General features: G+C 46.3%; 1 long non-coding RNA gene across 1 annotated transcript in view; it reads right to left on the bottom strand.

Annotated features, from left to right (window-relative positions):
• Positions 1–8,729, bottom strand: part of LOC125457620 (uncharacterized) — a 274,204-nt gene extending 265,475 nt beyond the window's left edge. Inside the window, exon 1 of the long non-coding RNA XR_009446703.1 lies at positions 8,625–8,729. This is a non-coding gene — a long non-coding RNA (uncharacterized LOC125457620). The remainder of the gene's footprint in view (positions 1–8,624) is intronic.
• Between the last annotated feature and the right edge of the window lie 14,792 nt (positions 8,730–23,521).

Below are 23,521 nucleotides of genomic sequence, written 5' to 3'. Positions count from 1 at the left end.
TTTTCAAAAGCAGTTGACAAAGTGCTGCTTCAGAGATTATTGCGCAAGATTAAGGTGCATGGGATTGGAGAAAATGTATTGAGATGGATAGTTAGTTGGCAGAGAGGAAACAAAGAGTAGGAAGTAATGTAACCTTTTCAACTGGCAGGCAGTAACTACTGCAGTGCCACAGGGATCGGTGCTGGTTCCCCAACTATTCTCAAAATGATTTGGATAAGGAAACAAAATGGAAATTCTCAAAATTTGCAAATGATACCAAGTTGGATGGGAGGGTAAACTGTGACTAGGATGCAGAGATGTTCAGCGTGATTTGGACAGGTTGGGTCAGTGGATGAATCAATGGCAGATGCAGTATAATTCAGATAAATGTGAGATTATTCACTTCAGAAGCAAAAACAAGAAGGTACATTACTACCTGAATGCCTGTAAATTGAGAGAGGGCAGAGTGCAGTGGGATCTGGGTGTCCTTGTGCACCATGTCACTGAAGGTAAGCATGGAGATGCAGCAGGCGGTAAAGGCAAGTGGTATATTAGCCTTCATTGCGAGAGGTTTTGAACACAGGAACAGAGATGTGTCGTTGCTGTTATACAGGGCCTTGGTGAGGCCACATCTACAATATTGTGTGCAGTTCTGGTCTCCTTTTCTGAGGAAAAATGTTCTTGCTCTCCAGGGAGGGCAGCGAAGATTTACCAGGCTGATTCCAGGGATAGTGGGACTGACGTAGCAGGAGAGATTGACTAGGTTGGGATTGTTTTCACTGGAGTTCACACAAATGAGGGTGGATTGCATAGAGACTTATAAAATTCAAACAAGACTAGACAGAGTGGATACAGGGAGGATGTTTCCAATTGTGGGTGTGTGCAGAACTGGGGGTCACAAGGGTAAACCAATTGGGATGGAGATGAGGAAACATTTCTTCACCCAAAGAGTGGTGAGCCTGTGGAATTCATTACCACAGGAAGTAGTTGATGTCAAAATATTGAATGTATTCAAGTGGTGGCTAGGTATACTGTTTGGAATGAATGAGATCAAAGGATTTGGGGAGCAAGCATGATTAAGCTATTGAGTTGGCCGATTAGCCATGATCATAATAAGTGGCGGAGTAGGCGCAAACAGCCGAATGGCCTCCTCCTGTTCCTATCTTCTATGTTTAAGAGACTTCTCTGCATATTCCTGAGGCAGAAGATGCAATAACTGGCGATGAGGATGAATATTGTTTACTGGCTCTAGTACCTTGCTTTCTCAGACCAAGCGATTCATGGATTTCAGGTCTTAAAGCTTATTTGGCTGTGGGAGTTATGGATGATCCAAAAGTAGCAGCAGTGAACCAGAAGACAATAATTGTCTGTCATTTCAGGACAGAAGGCAACAAGTATTTGAGCAGCTCACAGCCAAGTTCTGTCTCGAGATAACAAGGCAGCACATGCATTTGAAAAGTGTTTTTTGACAAAGAAAAATGTGATGGCCAATCAATATACATTCTTCTGGAAATGTCAGGGAATTAATGAGACCATAAAACAATAAATGGCCGTGTTGCGACGTTAACACATTGAAAATTGGCAACTAATCAATAAATAACACTAGAGCAACTGATTGTTAAAATTTGAAATTCACAAATTAGAGACCATCTTCTTCCAGCAGATGGTGATTTGAGCTTGGAAAGAGCCATAAACCTGGCTATCCAAAACAAATCATCCATGTTTGATTCAAAGAGGTGATATAGAAATGCACTTTCAGACTCTGAGTTGCAGCCACCGCTTGCCCACACAGGTTAGTTGTCAATGGTCATGAAAAGATACATCAGCAGTCTCAATCAAAACGAGCCTCAGTAAGATCAGGCACCCTCAGAGATCAATGCAAATTGTGAGAGAACCTACCAATTCACAACAACCTGATCTAGTTAAAGGGATAAAACTGTGCTTCAAAATGAATGATTTGTCAAGAGGCATTGCGGGCATCAAAGAAAGGATCCAAGTTAGATGACAACATAGAATCATCATTTCCAAGAATGAAGTAGGCTATGTATATCCCATCAAGGCCAGTAAAGTAAAAGATCATTTTAGGGAATGCTCATTTGAGGACATGAGCATCTCAGGCTCATTCCTGATCAGTTTTGGGAAGATGGTAAACATATTTATATTGGGCAACAAGTATCAGCATCACTATGTTCCCATCTATCTCTGACTCCTGAAACAGAAAACTCTTAAAGACAAGAAAGAGCAGATATAGGCTATTGAGCCCATCAAATCTGCTCCACCATTTAATGTGATATCTGATCCACTAGTCCTCAACTCCACTTTCCTGCCCATACTCCATACCCTTGATTTCCTTATTGTTTAAACATATACCTATCTCAGCCTGAGGAAGGAGCTGAGCTCCAAAAGCTTGAGTTTTCAAATAAACTTGTTGGACCATAACAAGGTATCATGTGATTTTTGACCTTATTCACCCAAATCCAACACTGGCATTTCCACATCAAGTATACCTCTACTGAGAGAAAGGGCCCAAAGTTGTTTAGAGTATTCTTGTGTAGCCCAATTATTGTCTTCTATAGTTTTAGCACAATTTCTCTGCTTTTTTCATTCCCTCTGCAGTATAGATCAATCATTTCTCTTCACCTATCCATGTGAAAGTTTACATTAGCTTTCTGTGATTCTTGCACAATGACTCTCAAATCCCACTGTGCTGTAACTTCCTGCAGTCTTTATCCATTTAAGTAATATTCAGCTCCACTATTCTTCCTGCAAAAGTACAATACCTCTCATTTTCCAACATTTATATTCTCTTTGCCAATCTATATCTCTCTGCCAACACTTGTGTTGTTCTCACCACATATCTTCTCACCCACTTTTTGTTAACCACCAACTTGACTACAGTATGTCTACTTTCCTCATCTAGTTCATTAATATATATTGTAAATAGTTGTGGTCCCTGCGGCACTTCATCAATCACTATTCTAAAAAATCCCACTTTATCCCAACTCTGACATCCATTAGTTAGCCAGTTCTCTATCCTTGCTAATGCACCACCTCCAACATTTGGGCTCTTAGTTTGTTAAGCCTTTTATCTCAGCTTAACATGCAGTACTGTGTCAAATGCCTTCCAAGAATGTACATGTACTGTATCCATTGGTTTCCTAAAGATAATTGTGATTTGATTTGAAATCAATTACAATTGCAATTTGTGACAAGATGTCAGTTAAACAAATCCATTTAATACATAACTGAAGACAAAAGCATTATAGGGCTTGAGCTGTTTAATAAGCTTGGATTCAAACTTGAACATGCCACAAGAGCACACATTAACTTGGTAATTAAGTAGGTTATTTACATCAATGGCAAAGAAACATAGAATATGGGAACAAGCCATTTGGTCCCTCAAGCCTGCTCCACCATTCAATATGATAATGGACAATCAGCCAACTCAGTACCCTGTTGTCACTTCTTCCACATACCCTGTGACCTCATTAACACTAAGGACTATATCTATCTTCTTCTTGAAAAAGTTTAATTTTTTGGCCTCAACCGCTTTCTGTGCCTGAAAGTGCACAAGGTTTGCTCTCTCTGGATGAAAAAAAATTCTTCTTGTCTCAGCCATAAATGGCCCTCCCTATACCTCTTCTGTCCTGCTTACTCACTCACTCAGGATACCTCACCACTTGCACCAAAACTAACAACTGAGCCCTAAGTTTTCACCTTCCCTTAATAGCTGCTTGTCTTTCATTCCAGCAAGGAAACAGCTCAGAAACCAGGCAGAAAGAGTCAAAATGAGTGATGGGCTCTTTGGCTCCTCATCCCTTAAGAAGACAGAATCCTGACTGTGGCTGCCCCAAAATGCTAACCAACTGTGCCCAAGCCTCAAGACTGGTTCCAGAGGTTGCCCTGGACTACCTCTGTCTGGACCCCCTGGCTAAAGGTTACCTTCCTTGAATTGATCAAGGACTGCTGACAATCATGAGAGGTTCCTGGTTTTGTCTCTGCACTAAACAACAGGCCAATAAGGCAATGCTGAGAACCTGGTATCTGCAGGTGTCTGTTGGGGGCTGGCAGTTATCAGATGCCACTGCCTTTGGAAGTGGTGCATGTGGCCAGTGGTTTTTCAATGTGCTGTGAGATGCTGTTGTGTAGTGATTAACATGAAAGCTTCTTCACAGCCAGTGGCAAGCAGGTACCCACACTGACTGCCTCATCAAGAATTCTCAATGTCTAGTTTACTGTGAGTGGATCATAAGACAGAAAGCTGTATGTTAATGAGGTGAGATATTTAATAAACAAGGTCATTAATAAGCAATAAATCCCCTTAGTAACCAACTTACTGCTACCTAGCAAGATGAAGGGTCTAGGCCTGAAACGTCAGCTTTTGTGCTCCTGAGATGCTGCTGGGCCTGCTGTGTTCATCCAGCCTCACATTTCATTATCTTAGAATCTCATCTTGATGCCTGGAATTTTGTTACAAGATGCAATGAATTGTCCTCAAATTCAAGATAAGTCTCGATGAACTTCTCATATGGTTCTATTACATTTCTTACCAGAGTCAATATCGTTCAGGCCCCTGTAAGATTCTGACCTATGTGCCAAACTTTAGTTTGTCAACAGAGCCATTCAGATTAGCATCCACCTTCAGTCCAAGAAGTGTTCTCATAATTTCACAACTTCAAAGTGTCTAAGATGTTCTGCCATATCAAGCTCTCCTTGGATCCAACCAACAGATCAAAATCAATAAAAAAAAGAAGTGCAGATGCTGGAAGTCAGAACACAAACAACAGATGCTTGAAAATAAACTCAGCGGGTCTAAGCAGCACATGTGGAGAGAAAGCAGAGTCAATATTTCCAATCCAATGATACTTCTTCACAATCAAAGTCAAAGTATTACAACATTTGTCATTCGTCAATGTGTGCTTCAGTACCATAAAATGCCCCATGGCCAAAGTTTAGAATATATTGTATCTTAGAAGAACATTTCATTTCACTCATGTTAGACATTGAGAGGACAGTACAAAACATGGTAAGAGCTCATCAGTTAGTGCTTACTCAACGCTCACAACACAATTTACTTCACAACAAGGACAAACATGCATTCACAATGTCTAAGAGTGACTTTGCACCGTACAGTGTCAGCAGCTAGAATAAAGGTTACACACAACAAGAGCTAAAATCACTCATGCACTTCCAATACTATCTAAAGAGAAACAGCAGTTTCTCAGTTTTATCTATTATCATCTCTGTATATTTCTGAGGCACAAAACACAACAATGTCCAAATAAAAAAAATCTAAAGCTGACCTAATATTTTGTTTAACATGCAAATGTTAGTATGCTTTTGATCAAAGAATCTTGTTAAAGATTTCTGACAATAGTTTTGTTTTCATTTTAATTCCCCAGTAATGAAATATTATTTTCAACCTTTGTGTTTTACAGTCCGCTGACAGAATACATTTTAAACCCAAGGTATTATTTTAAAGACTGTGTACATTTTAAAACAAAATGTAAAAATCATAGTGTTTTATTCAAAAAGCAAACTCCACAATTCTGAAATGAAATAGCATAAGATTCAAAATTTAAATTGATCCTAATATGAAGTTAGGCTTTAGAAATTATGTGATTTAGGGATGCAACCTGAAGTGCCAAGAAACCTTCTGTACACACTTACCAGAAAGTTTTGTGTAGCATTTCACATACAACCCACATCTTCACATTACAACCATATTGACAAAAATAAAATCAAGCTTTGAGAGGATGGATGGCATTTAGAATTATAGAGACATAGAGTTTTTACAACAAGAGGCCATTTGACCCATTATGTCTGTGCTACTTATCAAACCTACAATTCCCATCACTTCACCTGTACCCTTGTGAGTGGTAGCATTTCAAGTGTGGTTCTAAATAGTTTCAAAGTAGTTTGAGAATCCCTGTCTCTACCATCATTTCAGGTGGTGAGCTCGAGATCCCCACAACCCTTTGGGTGAAAACATTTTGCTCAAATTTCCTCTAAACCCCTTGCTCCGAAATTCTGTTACCTAGTTATTACCTGGTCTACTAATGGGAAAAGTTTCTCGCGATCTTCTCTGTTTTTATCCCCTCAGCACGTTCAGTCAGAACCTCCCTTAGCCTTCTCTACCCAAACGGAAACAAGGGTACAGATCTGAAATATCAGCTTAATAAAATGAGAGGCTGGATGAACACAGCAGGCCAAGCAGCATCTCAGGAGCACAAAAGCTGACGTTTCGGGCCTAGACCCTTCATCAGAGAGGGGGATGGGGAGAGGGAGCTGGAATAAATAGGGAGAGAGGGGGAGGCGGACCGAAGATGGAGAGTAAAGAAGATAGGTGGAGAGAGTATAGGTGGGGAGGTAGGGAGGGGATAGGTCAGTCCAGGGAAGACGGACAGGTCAAGGAGGTGGGATGAGGTTAGTAGGTAGCTGGGGGTGCGGCTTGGTGTGGGAGGAAGGGATGGGTGAGAGGAAGAACCGGTTAGGGAGGCAGAGACAGGTTGGACTGGTTTTGGGATGCAGTGGGTGGGGGGGAAGAGCTGGGCTGGTTGTGTGGTGTGGTGGGGGGAGGGGACGAACAAGGCTGGTTTAGGGATGCAGTCGGGGAAGGGGAGATTTTGAAACTGGTGAAGTCCACATTGATACCATATGGCTGCAGGGTTCCCAAGCGGAATATGAGTTGCTGTTCCTGCAACCTTCGGGTGGCATCATTGTGGCACTGCAGGAGGCCCATGATGGACATGTCATCAAGAGAATGGGAGGGGGAGTGGAAATGGAAATGGTTTGCGACTGGGAGGTGCAGTTGTTTGTTGCGAACTGAGCGGAGGTGTTCTGCAAAGCGGTCTCCAAGCCTCCGCTTGGTTTCCCCAATGTAGAGGCAGCCGCACCGGGTACAATGGATGCAGTATACCACATTGGCAGATGTGCAGGTGAACCTCTGCTTAATGTGGAATGTCATCTTGGGGCCTGGGATGGGGGTGAGGGAGGAGGTGTGGGGACAAGTGTAGCATTTCCTGCGGTTGCAGGGGAAGGTGCCGGGTGTGGTGGGGTTGGAGGGCAGTGTGGAGCGAACAAGGGAGTCACGGAGAGAGTGGTCTCTCCGGAAAGCAGACAGGGGAGGGGATGGAAAAATGTCTTGGGTGGTGGGGTCGGATTGTAAATGGCGGAAGTGTCGGAGGATAATGCGTTGTATCCGGAGGTTGGTAGGGTGGTGTGTGAGAACGAGGAGGACCCTCTTAGGGCGGTTGTGGCGGGGGCGGGGTGTGAGGGATGTGTTGCGGGAAATACGGGAGACGCGGTCAAGGGCGTTCTCGATCACTGTGGGGGGAAAGTTGCGGCCCTTAAAGAACTGGGACATCTGGGATGTGCGGGAGTGGAATGTCTTATCGTGGGAGCAGATGCGGCGGAGGCGGAGGAATTGGGAATAGGGGATGGAATTTTTGCAGGAGGGTGGGTGGGAGGAGGTGTATTCTAGGTAGCTGTGGGAGTCGGTGGGCTTGAAATGGACATCAGTTACAAGCTGGTTGCCTGAGATGGAGACTGAGAGGTCCAGGAAGGTGAGGGATGTGCTGGAGATGGCCCAGGTGAACTGAAGGTTGGGGTGGAAGGTGTTGGTGAAGTGGATGAACTGTTCGAGCTCCTCTGGGGAGCAAGAGGCGGCGCCGATACAGTCATCAATGTACCGGAGGAAGAGGTGGGGTTTGGGGCCTGTGTAGGTGCGGAAGAGGGGCTGTTCCACGTAACGTACAAAGAGGCAGGCATAGCTGGGGCCCATGCGGGTGCCCATGGCCAACCCCTTAGTCTGTAGGAAGTGGGAGGAGTCAAAAGAGAAGTTGTTGAGTGTGAGGACAAGTTCAGCTAGGCGGATGAGGGTGTCGGTGGAGGGGGACTGGTCGGGCCTGCGGGACAGGAAGAAGCGGAGGGCCTTGAGGCCATCTCCATGCGGAATGCAGGTATACAGGGACTGGACGTCCATGGTGAATATGAGGTGTTGGGGGCCAGGGAATTGGAAGTCCTGGAGGAGGTGGAGGGCGTGGGTGGTGTCACGGACGTAGGTGGGGAGTTCCTGGACCAAAGGGGAGAAAATGGAGTCCAGATAGGTGGAGATGAGTTCGGGGGGGCAGGAGCAGGCTGAGACGATTGGTCGACCAGGGCAGGCAGGTTTGTGGATTTTGGGAAGGAGATAAAAACGGGCCGTGCGGGGTTGGGGAACAATGAGGTTGGAGGCTGTGGGTGGGAGGTCCCCTGAGGTGAAGAAGTCGTGAATGGTGTTGGAGATGATGGTTTGGTGCTCGGGTGTGGGGTCATGATCGAGGAGGCGGTAGGAGGTGGTGTCGGAGAGTTGGCGTCTGGCCTCGGCGATGTAGAGGTCAGTGCGCCATATTACCACTGCGCCACCCTTGTCTGCGGGTTTGATGGTGAGGTTGGGGTTGGAGCGGAGGGAGCGGAGGGCTGCCCGTTCTGCGGGGGAGAGGTTGGAGTGGGTGAGAGGGGTGGTGAGGTTGAGGCGGTTGGACACCAAAAATCGGAAGTACAACCAACTCACGGGCCCCTGCCACCCACTAGAGGATTCCTGCGCCTCCCAAATCCCGACTCTGACCCTGCCCCTCCCCCACCATGCACCCGCCGCCATTGACCTTGAGGACACGGCCGGAGACCCCACCGATGACGCCACATCCGCCTCCGCCGGCCACAGAACTTCCGGAACCGCTGCTGCAGTCACCACCTCCACGTCCAGGTACAACACCCCACACACCACCCTCACCGCAGCTGCTGCCGCCCACCCCGATCCTCCAACCGCCGATGGAACCCCGCCCACGGCCGGCGAAACCCCGCCCACGGCCGACGCCTGCGAAACCCCGCCCACGGCCGACGCCGACGGAACCCCGCCCACGGCTGACGGAACCCCGCCCACGACCGACGTCCGACGACCTCTTCGCTCCGCCCACAACCTCCAGAGCCAGCAACCCCAGAGGAGACAGCCACACTGAGCCCTGCCGCATCTTCACCATCCCCCCAGACCTCCCACTGACTGAGGACGAACAGTCAGTCCTTAGCAAGGGGCTGACCTTTGTCCCCCTACAACCACACATCAACGAATACCAGTCACGGTTGGACGTAGAGCAGTTTTTCCGCCGTCTTAGCCTCCATGCCTACTTCTTCAACCGGGAACCTAACCATCCTTCCACTGACCCCTTCACCCGCTTCCAACACAAGTCCTCCTCCTGGACGCCACCCCCAGGCCTCCTACCCTCCCTCGACCTCTTCATCTCCAACTGCCGTCGAGACATTAACAGCCTCAACCTCTCCACCCCTCTCACCCACTCCAACCTCTCCCCCGCAGAACGGGCAGCCCTCCGCTCCCTCCGCTCCAACCCCAACCTCACCATCAAACCCGCAGACAAGGGTGGCGCAGTGGTAGTATGGCGCACTGACCTCTACATCGCCGAGGCCAGACACCAACTCTCCGACACCACCTCCTACCGCCTCCTCGATCATGACCCCACACCCGAGCACCAAACCATCATCTCCAACACCATTCACGACCTCATCACCTCAGCGGACCTCCCACCCACAGCCTCCAACCTCATTGTTCCCCAACCCCGCACGGCCCGTTTCTATCTCCTTCCCAAAATCCACAAACCTGCCTGCCCTGGTCGACCAATCGTCTCAGCCTGCTCCTGCCCCACCGAACTCATCTCCACCTATGTGGACTCCATTTTCTCCCCTTTGGTCCAGGAACTCCCCACCTGCGTCCGTGACACCACCCACGCCCTCCACCTCCTCCAGGACTTCCAATTCCCTGGCCCCCAACACCTCATATTCACCATGGACGTCCAGTCCCTGTACACCTGCATTCCGCATGGAGATGGCCTCAAGGCCCTCCGCTTCTTCCTGTCCCGCAGGCCCGACCAGTCCCCCTCCACCGACACTCTCATCCGCCTAGCTGAACTCGTCCTCACACTCAACAACTTCTCTTTTGACTCCTCCCACTTCCTACAGACTAAGGGGGTGGCCATGGGCACCCGCATGGGCCCCAGCTATGCCTGCCTCTTTGTAGGTTACGTGGAACAGTCCCTCTTCCGCACCTACACAGGCCCCAAACCCCACCTCTTCCTCCGGTACATTGATGACTGTATCGGCGCCGCCTCTTGCTCCCCAGAGGAGCTCGAACAGTTCATCCACTTCACCAACACCTTCCACCCCAACCTTCAGTTCACCTGGGCCATCTCCAGCGCATCCCTCACCTTCCTGGACCTCTCAGTCTCCATCTCAGGCAACCAGCTTGTAACTGATGCCCATTTCAAGCCCACCGCCTCCCACAGCTACCTAGAATACACCTCCTCCCACTCACCCTCCTGCAAAAATTCCATCCCCTATTCCCAATTCCTCCGCCTCCGCCGCATCTGCTCCCACGATAAGACATTCCACTCCCGCACATCCCAGATGTCCCAGTTCTTTAAGGGCCGCAACTTTCCCCCCACAGTGATCGAGAACGCCCTTGACCGCGTCTCCCGTATTTCCCGCAACACATCCCTCACACCCCGCCCCCGCCACAACCGCCCTAAGAGGATCCCCCTCGTTCTCACACACCACCCTACCAACCTCCGGATACAACGCATCATCCTCCGACACTTCCGCCATTTACAATCCGACCCCACCACCCAAGACATTTTTCCATCCCCTCCCCTGTCTGCTTTCCGGAGAGACCACTCTCTCCGTGACTCCCTTGTTCGCTCCACACTGCCCTCCAACCCCACCACACCCGGCACCTTCCCCTGCAACCGCAGGAAATGCTACACTTGTCCCCACACCTCCTCCCTCACCCCTATCCCAGGCCCCAAGATGACATTCCACATTAAGCAGAGGTTCACCTGCACATCTGCCAATGTGGTATACTGCATCCACTGTACCCGGTGCGGCTACCTCTACATTGGGGAAACCAAGCGGAGGCTTGGGGACCGCTTTGCAGAACACCTCCGCTCAGTTCGCAACAAACAACTGCACCTCCCAGTCGCAAACCATTTCCACTCCCCGTCCCATTCTTTAGATGACATGCCCATCATGGGCCTCCTGCACTGCCACAATGATGCCACCCGAAGGTTGCAGGAACAGCAACTCATATTCCGCCTGGGAACCCTGCAGCCATATGGTATCAATGTGGACTTCACCAGTTTCAAAATCTCCCCTTCCCCTACTGTATAGCTAAACCAGCCTAGTTCGTCCCCTCCCCCCACTGCACCACACAACCGGCCCAGCTCTTCCCCCCCACCCACTGCATCCCAAAACCAGTCCAACCTGTCTCTGCCTCCCTAACCGGTTCTTCCTCTCACCCATCCCTTCCTCCCACACCAAGCCGCACCCCCAGCTACCTACTAACCTCATCCCACCTCCTTGACCTGTCCATCTTCCCTGGACTGACCTATCCCCTCCCTACCTCCCCACCTATACTCTCTCCACCTATCTTCTTTACTCTCCATCTTCGGTCCGCCTCCCCCTCTCTCCCTATTTATTCCAGCTCCCTCTCCCCATCCCCCTCTCTGATGAAGGGTCTAGGCCCGAAACGTCAGCTTTTGTGCTCCTGAGATGCTGCTTGGCCTGCTGTGTTCTTCCAGCCTCTCATTTTATTATCTTGGAATTCTCCAGCATCTGCAGTTCCCATTATCTCTGAAATATCAGCTTGCCTGGTCTTCTGATGCTGCCTGGCCTGCTGTGTTCAGCCAGCACCACACCTGGTTATCCTGACCTAACTAGCCTTTTTTCAGAGCTGAATCAGTCAAGTCCAGGATGCATCCTGGTCAACTTCTTCTGCAGTCTCTCTGCAATCGCATCCTTCCTATGATGTGGCAGACAGAACTGCACGCTGTATTCTAAGATAATGGGGACTGCTGATGCTGGAGAATCCAAGATAACAAAGTGTGAAGCTGGATGAACACCGCAGGCCAAGCAGCATCTCAGGAGCACAAAAGCTGATATTTCGGGCCTAGATCCTTCATCAGAGAGGGTCTAGACCCTCTCTGATGAAGGGTCTAGGCCAGAAACGTCAGCTTTTGTGCTTCTGAGATGCTGCTTGGTCTGCTGTGTTCATCCAGCTTCACACTTTGTTATCTTGCACACAGTATTCTAGTTGTGATCTTACTAACATTATATACAGTTCCATCATAATCTATTTACTACATTCAGTGCCTTGACTAATAATGGCAAGTATCCCATCTGCCTTCTTAAGTACCTCTCTACCTGCCCTGCTGCCTTCCAGAATCCATGGACATGCATAAATTATGCTTTGTATTTCCTAGGATCCTACCGTTCAATGTATACTCCTTTGCCTTTTAGTCCTCCAAAAAGGTTTCACCTTACACTTTTTAGAAATAACTTCCATTTCCTACTGTTAAGTCCATCTGGCCAGTCAGTCTAAATTATCCAATAGCCTCCTCTTTTTTTTTTGTTTCTCTAGTAATGTAATAGTAGCCCTTCCAAAGATTTAAGAAATACTCTCTGATTGACTAATCCATGAAGACGTGTGATACATTAATAGATCTAACTGATGTCATATTTTCAACTTCAAAGAACAAAGAAAATTACACCACAGGAACAGGCCCTTTGGCCCTCCAAGCCTGTGCCGATCCAGATCCTCTATCTAAACCTATTGCCTATTTTCCAAGGACCTGCATTCCTCTGCTCCATGCCCCTTCATGCATTTGTCTAGATACATCTTAAATAATGCTATCGTGCCTGCCTCTGCCACCTCTACTGTCAAAGCGTTCCAGGCACCCACCACCATCTACGTAAAGAACGTTCCACGCATATCTCCCTTAAACTTTTCCCCTCTGACCTTGAAATTGTGACACCTCGTAATTGAGTCCCCCACTCTAGGAAAAGGCTTCTTGCTATCCACCCTGTCTATACCCCTCATGATTTTGTAGACCTCAATCAGGTCCCCCCTCAACCTTCGTCTTTCTAATGTAAATAATCCTAATCTACACAACCCCTCTTCATAGCTAGTGCCCTCCATACCAGGCAACGTCCTGGCAAACCTCCTCTGCACCCTCTCCAAAGCATCCTTTTGGTAATGTGGTGACCAGAACTGTACGCGGTACTCCAAATGTGGTCGATTCAAAGTCCGAAACAACTGTAACATGACCTGCCAACTCTTGCACTCAATACCCCCTCCGATGAATGAAAGCATTCTGTATGCCTTCTTGACCACTCTATCCACCTGCATTGCCACCATCAGGGAACAGTAGACCTGATCACCCAGATCTCTCTGGGTATCAATTTTCCCCAGGGCTTTTTCATTTACTGTATGGTTCACTCTTGAATTGGATCTTCCAAAATGAATCACCTCACATTTGCCCATATTGAACTCCCTCTGCCATTTCTCTGCCCAAGTCTCCAATCTATCTGTGTTCTGCTGCATTCTCCAACAGTCCCTTTCACTATCTGCTACTCTACCAATCTTAGCGTCATCTTCAAACTTGCTAATCAGACCATATATACCTTCCTCTCGATCATTTATGTACATCACAAACAACAGTGGTCCCAACCCAATTCCCTGTGGAACACCACTGGTCACAGTTCTCCATTTTGAGAAAGTCCCTTCCACTACAACTCTCTTTCTCCTGTTGCCCAGCCAGTTCGCTATCCATCGAGCTCGCACACCCTGAATCCCATGTGACTTCACTTTCACCATCAGCCTACCATGGAGAACCTTATCAAACGCCTTACTGAAGTCCATGTATGTGACATCTGCAGCTGTTCCTCATCAATCAATTTTGTCACTTCCTCAATGAATTCTATCAAGTTGGTAAGATATGACCTTCCCTGCTCAAAACCATGCTGCCTATCACTAATAAGCCCATTTTCTTCCAAATGTAAATAGCTCTTATCCCTCATATCTTCTCCAGCAGCTTCCCAACCACTGATGTCAGGCTCACCAGTCTATGATTACCTGGATTATCTTTGCTACCCTTCTTCAACAAGGGGACAACATTATCAATTCTCCAGTCCTCCGGGGTCTCAGCCGTGCTCAAGGATGCTGCAAAGATATCTATTAAGGCCCCAGCTATTTCCTCTCTCGCTTCCCTCAATAACCTGGGATAGACCCCATCCATACCTGGGGACTTGTCCACCCTGATGCCTTTTAGAATACCCAACACCTCTGTCCACCTTATGCAGATTTGACCTAGATAAATCAAACATCTATCTCTAGCCTCAACACCTGTCATGTCCCTCACCTCGGTGAACAACGACACAAAGTACTCATTAAGAATCTCACTCATTTTCTCTGACTCCTCGCATAACTTCCCTCCTTTGTCCTTGAGTGTGCTAACCCTTTCTCTTGTTCCCCTCTTGCTCTTTATGTACAAATACAAGGCTTTGGGATTTTCCTTAACCCTGTTTGCTAAAGATATTTTGTGACCCCTTTTAGCTCTCTTAATTCCTCATTTCAGATTGGTCCAACTTTCCCGATATTCTTCCAAAGCTTTGACTTTTTTCAGTAGCCTTGACCTTTCATATGCTTCCTTTTTCTTCTTTGCTAGTCTCACAATTTCACCCGTCATCCATGGTTCCCTAATCTTGCCCTTTCTATCCCTCATTTTCACAGGGGCATGTCTGTCTACACGCTAATCAACCTCTCCTTAAAAGCTTCCCACATATCAAATGTAGATTTACCCTCAAACAGCTGCTCCCAATCCACATTCCCCCCTCCTGCCAAATTTTGCTATAGTTGGCCTTCCCCCAATTGAGGACTCTTCCTTTTAGGACCACTCTCACCTTTGTTCATGAGTACTATAAAACTGATGGAATTGAGATCACTATTCCCAAAGTAACCCCCTACTGAAACTTCAATCACCTGGCTCGGCTCATTCCCCAACACCAGGTCCAGTATGGCCCCTTCCGAGTTGGACTATTTACATACTGCTCTATAATACCCACCTGAAAGCTCCTTACAAATACTCTCCATATCAACCCCTAACACTAAGAGAGCCCCAGTCGATGTTGGGAAAATTAAAATCTCCCATCACCACTACTCTGTTGCTCCTACGTCTTTCCATAATCTGTCTACATATTTGTACCTCTATCTCACGCTCACTGGTGGGAGGCCTGTCCTACAACCCCAACATTGTTAACACCCCCTTCCTATTTTTGACCTCTTCCCATATTGCCTCACTGATGGAGTCCTCCACAGTGCCCTCCTTCAACACAGTTGTGATATCCTCTTTGACCAGTATTGCAGCTCCTCCACCCCTTTTACATCCCTCTCTATCCCACCTGAAGCATCTAAATCCTGGGATATTAAGTTGCCAATCTTGCCCTTCCCTCAACCAAGTCTCAGTAATAGCAATAACATCATACTCCCAGGTACCAATCCAAGCCCTAAGTTCATCTGCCTTACCTACTACACTTCTCGCATTAAAACAAATGCACCTCAGACCACCTGTCCCTTTGCATTCATCATCTGCTCTCTGCCTACTCTTCCCCTTAGTCACACTGCCTTCAGTATCTAGTTCCTTACAGGCTTTAGTTACTAACTCCTAACTGTCCACTAACCTCCTCATTTGGTTCCCATCCTCCTGCCACATTCGTTTAAACCCTCCTCAACAGTGTCAGCAAAAGCACCCCCTAGGACATTGCTTCCAGTTCTGCCCAGGTATAGCGCATCCAATTTGTAATAGCCTCACCTCCCCCAGAACAAAAATATTGAACATCTGCCCCTACACCTCCCCTCTCACTTTCATCCAAGGCCCCAAGCAATCCTTCCAGGTTTGGCAGAGATTCACCTGCGCTTCATCCAGCCTGATCTACTCTATCCATTGCTCCCAACGTGGTCACCTCTATATCGGGGAGACCAAATGCAGACTCGGGGATTGGTTCATAGACCATCCATGCTCTGTAGGCACCAACGAACCTCACCTTCTGGCTGCCATCTATTTTAATTCCGGCTCCGACTCCCCTGACAACATGTCCCTCTTTGACCTCCACCACTGTCAGAGTGAGGCCAAACGTAAGCTGAAAGAACAACACCAGATATTTCACCATGGGAGTTTACAGCCCAATGGCCTTAAAATTGACATCACCAGCTTCAAAATCCCTCCACCCCAAGCTTTACCTATATCTAACCTTACCCCTCCTCCTCGCATCCCTGATCTGACCCAACCTGTCCATGTTCCTACTCACTTATCCACTCAACCCTTCGCACAGATGAATCACAATAACCCCTCATGTACATCCGCCTATCTCCATCCCACCTACACTTACCCCAGGCTCACCTCCTCCCTCTATTGATTTCAGGGCTCCCCTACCCCTCTCCAGTATTGACGAAGGGTTTTGGCCTGAAACGTTGACTTTCCTGCTCCTTGGATACTGACTGGCCTGCTGTTATTTTCCAGCTCCATCTCTATTAAGCATGAATTAATTGCATCATTACACTTTGATTGGCTTTTACAGTCAAATTCCAATGATTCATATCCTTGACCTCACATCTCAATGTTTGCTTCATTAGTGAAGTTCCCAATAAATCAGCCTTAAAGTCATTTGCTATCTGATTGTTCTTTTGCTGTGTGTGGAAACAGTTTATGTTATCTATATCTTTTATAGGTAAGACTAATAAAGAAAATCTCTCCAAATTGTTATACAGAGTCTGTTAAAGTTGAAAGGATTATACAATTGCAAACTTAAACGCATTGTTACAAAGCTAACTCTATATTTTTATTCAGTTGCTACACTTTTAAATGCATTAAAACACACCAGTACAAGGACAAAGCTAGGTTATGATTTCTCTTTAAGTGCTGATGAGCCGGGAGTACACTGTCTCTCTGATTTTGCAACCTTGGAAGTCTGAATCTAAGCTACACATAAGCTACTCAGAACCCCTTCAACCCTACAGCTGTAACTCTAAAATATTAATTTGTAGTTTTCATACTGCTCATAATACCATGATGCATTTTTTTTGTCAAATGAAGCTGAACAGATTTATGCAACGTTACAGTGCCAAGATCTCCATTGGCTATGCTTAAACAGTTTAGTATGGACTAATCAATGAATAGGCTTTAATCATATGATTATAACTAAACTAAGTCAATCATAAAATATCAGTTTTTCTACTAATACTGCAAGTAGTAATGTTGTTTTAAAACACAAAATTAATCAAAACTACAGCAAATGTATGTTAAAAGTGCATTTTTAAGATTGGGAGAAAAATGTAATCATTTCAAAGAGGAACCTCAAATTCCATTCACTAGGAACTGTAATACCACACTGAATTCCACTTTCTCACCAGCAAATCATATCATTGGGGCACTGCAGCTGCAGGTGCTCATTCTAAATATTTAAGTCATTCAAAGTCTTGATAAATTAAAGTCCACATACACTCAAAATTGATAGATTTTTACCACCGATAATATTAAGTGAGAAAAGGGAAGAAATCATAGAATGCTAAATTGCATGTTCTTGTGATACCACTGTCATGTAACATTTAAATCACGTTACTCTTTTAAAAAGACCTAAGTAGATTCAAGATGCCATTGAATGTGGCCTTTTAGTCACAGGCAAATTAAAAGCTGTGCAAAAAGCATGCATTAATTAAACATTATTTAAAATATGCGATTCAGAAATCTCGAGAGCCCCTGGAACCATACGCTTCATTTTGTACATTTTAGGAATTACATAATTGGAACATAGAGCATGTAATTATCTAAATAAATTGCTTATACCATGTAAGGCACTTAATGTTTATCTAGCCTTGGAAGTAAGTGACATGGAACAATGTGCATTAGTCTTTTAGTCACTAAAGCTAACAGGAAAGTTAATTCATTTTCTGAAAGTCTGACTTCTAAAGCTATTCTTAGATCGTTGATAAAACTTGTCAACCTCTGATAGAGCTTGGTAGCATACCTGACGGTAGTGTGTTACTCAACATAAAGAGAGACAAATTGGACTAAGGTGTCAAGCTAAATCATTTATGCAGCTCAGTTGGCATTGGAAACTTAAAGGCAAGTCCAGCATGCCAACGTCATAAGGGGAACCAGGTACCTGCCATGCTTTGGGACATCAGTTTATGAGTTGTGTTAAGGTTTTCTTTCCCAATCCCACAAACTCCTGACCAACAGGCAGGAACAAAACCACACTGAGTAATGCATAATCTTATTTGTCCCATAATAAACATCTAGTACGATGTTAATCTACAGGCTGGGTTTTTCAGGGTCCGAAGATCTCCGCTTATTCCTAACTAAAATGTTGGCAGTGGTGAGCACAGCTTTCCCATGATCCTGACAGCTGTCCTGAAGCATTTTAATGCAAGGAACTTCAAGATGAGACTTAGATATCCATAGCTTAGTAGATTAGTCATCTCAGTCTGGGACAGATTTGCAGGGGTTCCTCAGGGTAGTGTCCTATGCTCAATCATCTTCAACTGCTTCTGTTTGCTACAGGAAAACAACACATACGGGCCAAATACTGAACTACAGAAGCAACCATCCCAACACCCACAAACGAAGCTGCATTAGAACATTATTTCAATGAGCCACCACACACTGCAGCACAGAGGAACTACGAAGAGCAGAAGAAAATCACCTATACAGCATATTCAAAAAGAATGGCTACCCAATGAGCACAGTCCGCCAATTTCTCAGCAACAACCCAAACAAACAGTCAAAACGTGCCCAAAAACCATAACTACTCTCCCCTACATCAAAGACATCTTGGAAATGACTGCCAGACTACTCAGACCTCTTGGCATCATGGTAGCTCACAAACCCACCAACACACTAAAACAGCAGCTAATGAACTTAAAAGACCCTATACAGACAACAAGCAAAACGAACGTCATTTACAAAATACCTTGCAAGAACTGTGACAAACACTATGTTGGACAAACAGGCAGAAAGCTGGCCACCAGGATACACGAACATCAACTAGCCACAAAAAGACATACCCACTATCACTTGCATCCTTACATACAGATGAGGAAGGACACCACTTTGATCGGGACAACACACCCATCCTAGGACATGCCAAACAGAGACACGTACGAGATTTCCTAGAAGCATGACATTCCAACTAGAACTCCATCAACAAACACATTGATTTGGAGCCCATCCACCACCCTCTGAGAAAAAGAACAGGAAATGACATCACCAATGCAGGAAATGACATCGACACAGGAAATGACATCACCAACCCAAGAAACCTAAACAGATAAATAGAAAGCGGGACATAACACCAGCGCTTCACTGATGATGTTACCTAGAATGGTGATGAAACATCTGAAAACGAACCTTTCAGCCCAACGAGCAAACTTACATCCAGAACCTCAACCTGGGCTACGAATCATCTCAATACTTGCTAAAGCAATAGCTTGACTAACAGTGTGTAACGGTATCCAGGAAGTTAACAAATATTACAATTGAATACTGGGTAAAATTCATTCCAATTTCTATGCCAAAGCATGGGTACCTCCTATCTGACAGTTTCTTTAATCAGGAGGTTAAAGCTGAAGGTAATTCTTTAATTGTAACAAATTACTATTCATCAGTTTAAATTGCTTTAGGTTTAGCTCAGCATTTTTTCAATTATGTTAGCACTGAATCAATATTATGTGATATTTTTAAGGCGAATGCACTGATGAATATAAGATTGCACTACTTCTAATTCAGCTACTTGTTAGTTCACTGAATATACATTTATATTGAAAAATATACATTTTGATACATGAAATGAAAAACAAAACTGTTAATTGAAGTGAAGAAGTTGTTTCTTTTCTGTTTTTAAATTATAGTAATTGTAATTAAGTCATTTAAATTGATTATAGCTATGGACTAGCCAGTGATTAAATACTAAACATCGGTTAGGTTGTATAATATACAATCAGGTGTAACTAATTCATGCAAATTGAAAAAAAAAGTCAGGTTGCATACTTCAAATAGAATTTGATAACTCTAGGTGGCTTGGCAGATGACCTATTAATCAAAAATAAGGAGTGTGGTTGTACAATTCATAAGGTAGTTTTAGAGAACAACAAACATTCCATCAACATCTCAAACAAGCATTTTTTTCCAAAATTATCATGTGCCTCAAGTAGACAGTCTTAAACTAGAACTCCACATTTCCATGTACTTCTTTGAGATTTCCTCTTTCATATAATATGCCATTTTTTAAAATCAAATTCTTGTTAGTTTCCACACTCATTACCCATTCTATTGTTTGAATGAAAATAGCCACTCTCATTTTACTATTATATATCCTTCTAATAACGGAGGATAAAAGCTTTGACAATTTTAGGATGGATGGAGTTGGAAGAGGATGGAAGGAGAAAGTGTATAGCACTGAAAATCTGCACAGGACTCATGTTATGGGAATAATCCCTTCCTATTTGCATCCAACATTTATCGCAATAGACCCTGGGCAGGTATGACCTCCCCATGATAACCCTTCTGTCCTTCCTTCTTTCCCTTCCAGCAGCTTGTCCTGCTTGGTATCATTCACACTGATCATTCTCATGATGCATTCAGTGTTATTTGTGGGCAGAAAGATGCTCTACATCGTCGAGGTCAAACGCAAACTCTCCGACACTTCCTCCTACCACCCCCTTGATCATGACCCCACCCCCGAGCACCAAACCATCATCACCAACACCATTCATGACATCATCAGCTCAGGGGACCTCCCACCCACAGCCTCCAACCTTATTATTCCCCAACCCCGCACGGCCCGTTTCTATCTCCTTCCCAAAATCCACAAACCTGCCTGCCCTGGTCGACCCATTGTCTCAGCCTGTTCCTGCCCCACCAAACTCATCTCCACCTATCTGGACTCCATTTTCTCCACTTTGGTCCAGGAGCTCCCCACCTACGTCCGTGACACCAGCCACGCCCTCCACCTCCTCCAGAACTTCCAATTCCCTGGCCCCCAACACCTCATTTTCACCATGGACGTCCAGTCCCTATACACTTGTATTCCTCATGCAGATGGCCTCAAGGACCTCCGCTTCTTCCTGTCCCGCAGGCCCGAACAATTCCCCTCCACTGACACCCTCATCCACCTAGCCGAACTCGTCCTCACCCTCAACCACTTCTCTTTCGATTCCTCCCACTTCCTACAGACAAAGGGGATGGCCATGGGCCCCAGCTATGCCTGCCTCTTTGTAGGTTACGTGGAACAGTCCCTCTTCCGCACCTACACAGGCCCCAAACCCCACCTCTTCCTCCGTTACATTGATGACTGTATCGGCGCCGCCTCTTGCTCCCCAGAGGAGCTCGAACAGTTCATCCACTTCACCAACACCTTCCACCCCAACCTTCAGTTCACCTGGGCCATCTCCAGCACATCCCTCACCTTCCTGGACCTATCAGTCTCCGACTCAGGCAACCAGCTTGTAACTGATGTCCATTTCAAGCCCACCGACTCCCACAGCTACCTAGAATACACCTCCACCCACCCACCCTCCTGCAAAAATTCCATCCCCTATTTCCAATTCCTCCGCCTCCGCCTCCGCCGCATCTGCTCCCACGATGAGGCATTCCACTCCCGCACATCCCAGATGTCCAAGTTCTTCAAGGACCGCAACTTTCCCCCCACAGTGGTCGAGAACACCCTTGACCGCGTCTCCCGCATTTCCCGCCACACATCCCTCACACCCCGCCCCTGCCACAACCGCCCCAAGAGGGTCCCCCTCGTTCTCACACACCTCCCCACCAACCTCCGGATACAATGCATCATCCTCCGACACTTCCGCCATCTACAATCCGACCTCACCACACAAGACATTTTTCCATCCCCTCCCCTGTCTGCTTTCCGGAGAGACCACTCTCTCCGTGACTCCCTTGTTTGCTCCACACTGCCCTCCAACCCCACCACACCCGGCACCTTCCCCTGCAACCACAGGAAATGCTACACTTGCCCCCACACCTCCTCCCTCACCCCTATTCCAGGCCCCAAGATGACTTTCCATATTAAGCAGAGGTTCACCTGCACATCTGCCAATGTGTTATACTATATCCATTGTACCCGCTGTGTCTTCCTCTACATTGGGGAAACCAAGCGGAGGCTTGGGGACCACTTCGCAGAAGACCTCCGCTCGGTTCGCAATAAACAACTGCACCTCCCAGTCGCAAACCATTTCCACTCCCCGTCCCATTCTTTAGATGACATGTCCATCATGGGCCTCCTGCAGTGCCACAATGACGCCACCCGAAGGTTGCAGGAACAGCAACTCATATTCCGCTTGGGAACCCTCCAGCCCAATGGTATCAATGTGGACTTCACAAGCTTCAAAATCTCCCCTTCCCCCATCGCATCCCAAAACCAGCCCAGTTCATCCCCTCCCCCCACTGCACCACACAACCAGCCCAGCTCTTCCCCTCCCCCCACTGCATCCCAAAACCACCCCAGCCTGTCTCTGCCTCCCTAACTTGTTCTTCCTCTCACCCATCCCTTCCTCCCACCCCAAGCCGCACCTCCATCTCCTACCTACTAACCTCATCCCACCTCCTTGACCTGTCCGTCTTCCCTGGACTGACCTATCCCCTCCCTACCTCCCCACCTATACTCTCCTCTCCACCGATCTTCTTTTCCCTCCATCTTCGGTCCGCCTCCCCCTCTGTCCGTATTTATTCCAGAACCGTCACCCCATCCCCCTCTCTGATGGAGGGTCTAGGCCCAAAACGTCAGCTTTTGTGCTCCTGAGATGCTGCTTGGCCTGCTGTGTTCATCCAGCTTCACACTTTATTATCTTGGATTCTCCAGCATCTGCCGTTCCCATTATCACTGTTGTCAACAATCATCTTTTCTTGACTGACACTAAGGGTCGATTTAGTTTAGAGTGGCAAAGAGACAGCTGCTAATCAGATTCGTAACAGAGAGCATCTTGTCTCAACAAGGTATATCACTGAATTCTCTGGAGTTTTCATTTGTCCCCATTTCACCCCAAATCCCTGAGAATTTCACAATTCTTCTAGACCACGTTCTCTTTGCTCTTTGAAATTTGCTGATCTTTTGCTTGATAGCCATTGACACTGATTCTAATTTCACTATGATACAGATCTCGACATTCTCAGGTTTATAAATTGCCTCTCTACCAGAAGAAATTTTACATCTTAGATGTCCTTTTCAGAGGGCAGTGCTCCTTCTAAACTATCTGGTTGTTCCAATACATTATCCGGATGTCTTTAATCTCGGGAGTGACACCTGAGTTTTGGTGACTGGTGAAAAGGTCAGGCGTTGGGCACCAGAGCAGTTGATCAACATGTGCAAAAACCAAGGAGGTGCCAGAGACTAAGTCCAGGAAGACTAAGGCATGGATCAGAAATGGAGAGCTTACTGGACATGGCAGGACTCGTGGTCTGAGGTATATTTGTTTTAACGCAATGAGTATGACAAGTATAGCAGGTGAATTTAGAGTTTGGATTAATACATATAACTATGATGTTGTAGCTATTACAGAGACTTGTTTGAGAGATGGACAAGACTGGCAACTTAACACTCTGGGATTTAGATGTTTTAGGCGAGGTAAAGAGGGATCTAAAAGAGATAGGGG

This window comes from Stegostoma tigrinum, chromosome 1 (assembly GCF_030684315.1).
Source record: "Stegostoma tigrinum isolate sSteTig4 chromosome 1, sSteTig4.hap1, whole genome shotgun sequence".
In the NCBI taxonomy this organism is placed as follows: domain Eukaryota; kingdom Metazoa; phylum Chordata; class Chondrichthyes; order Orectolobiformes; family Stegostomatidae; genus Stegostoma; species Stegostoma tigrinum.
This window is presented reverse-complemented; position numbering and strand designations above follow the sequence as displayed.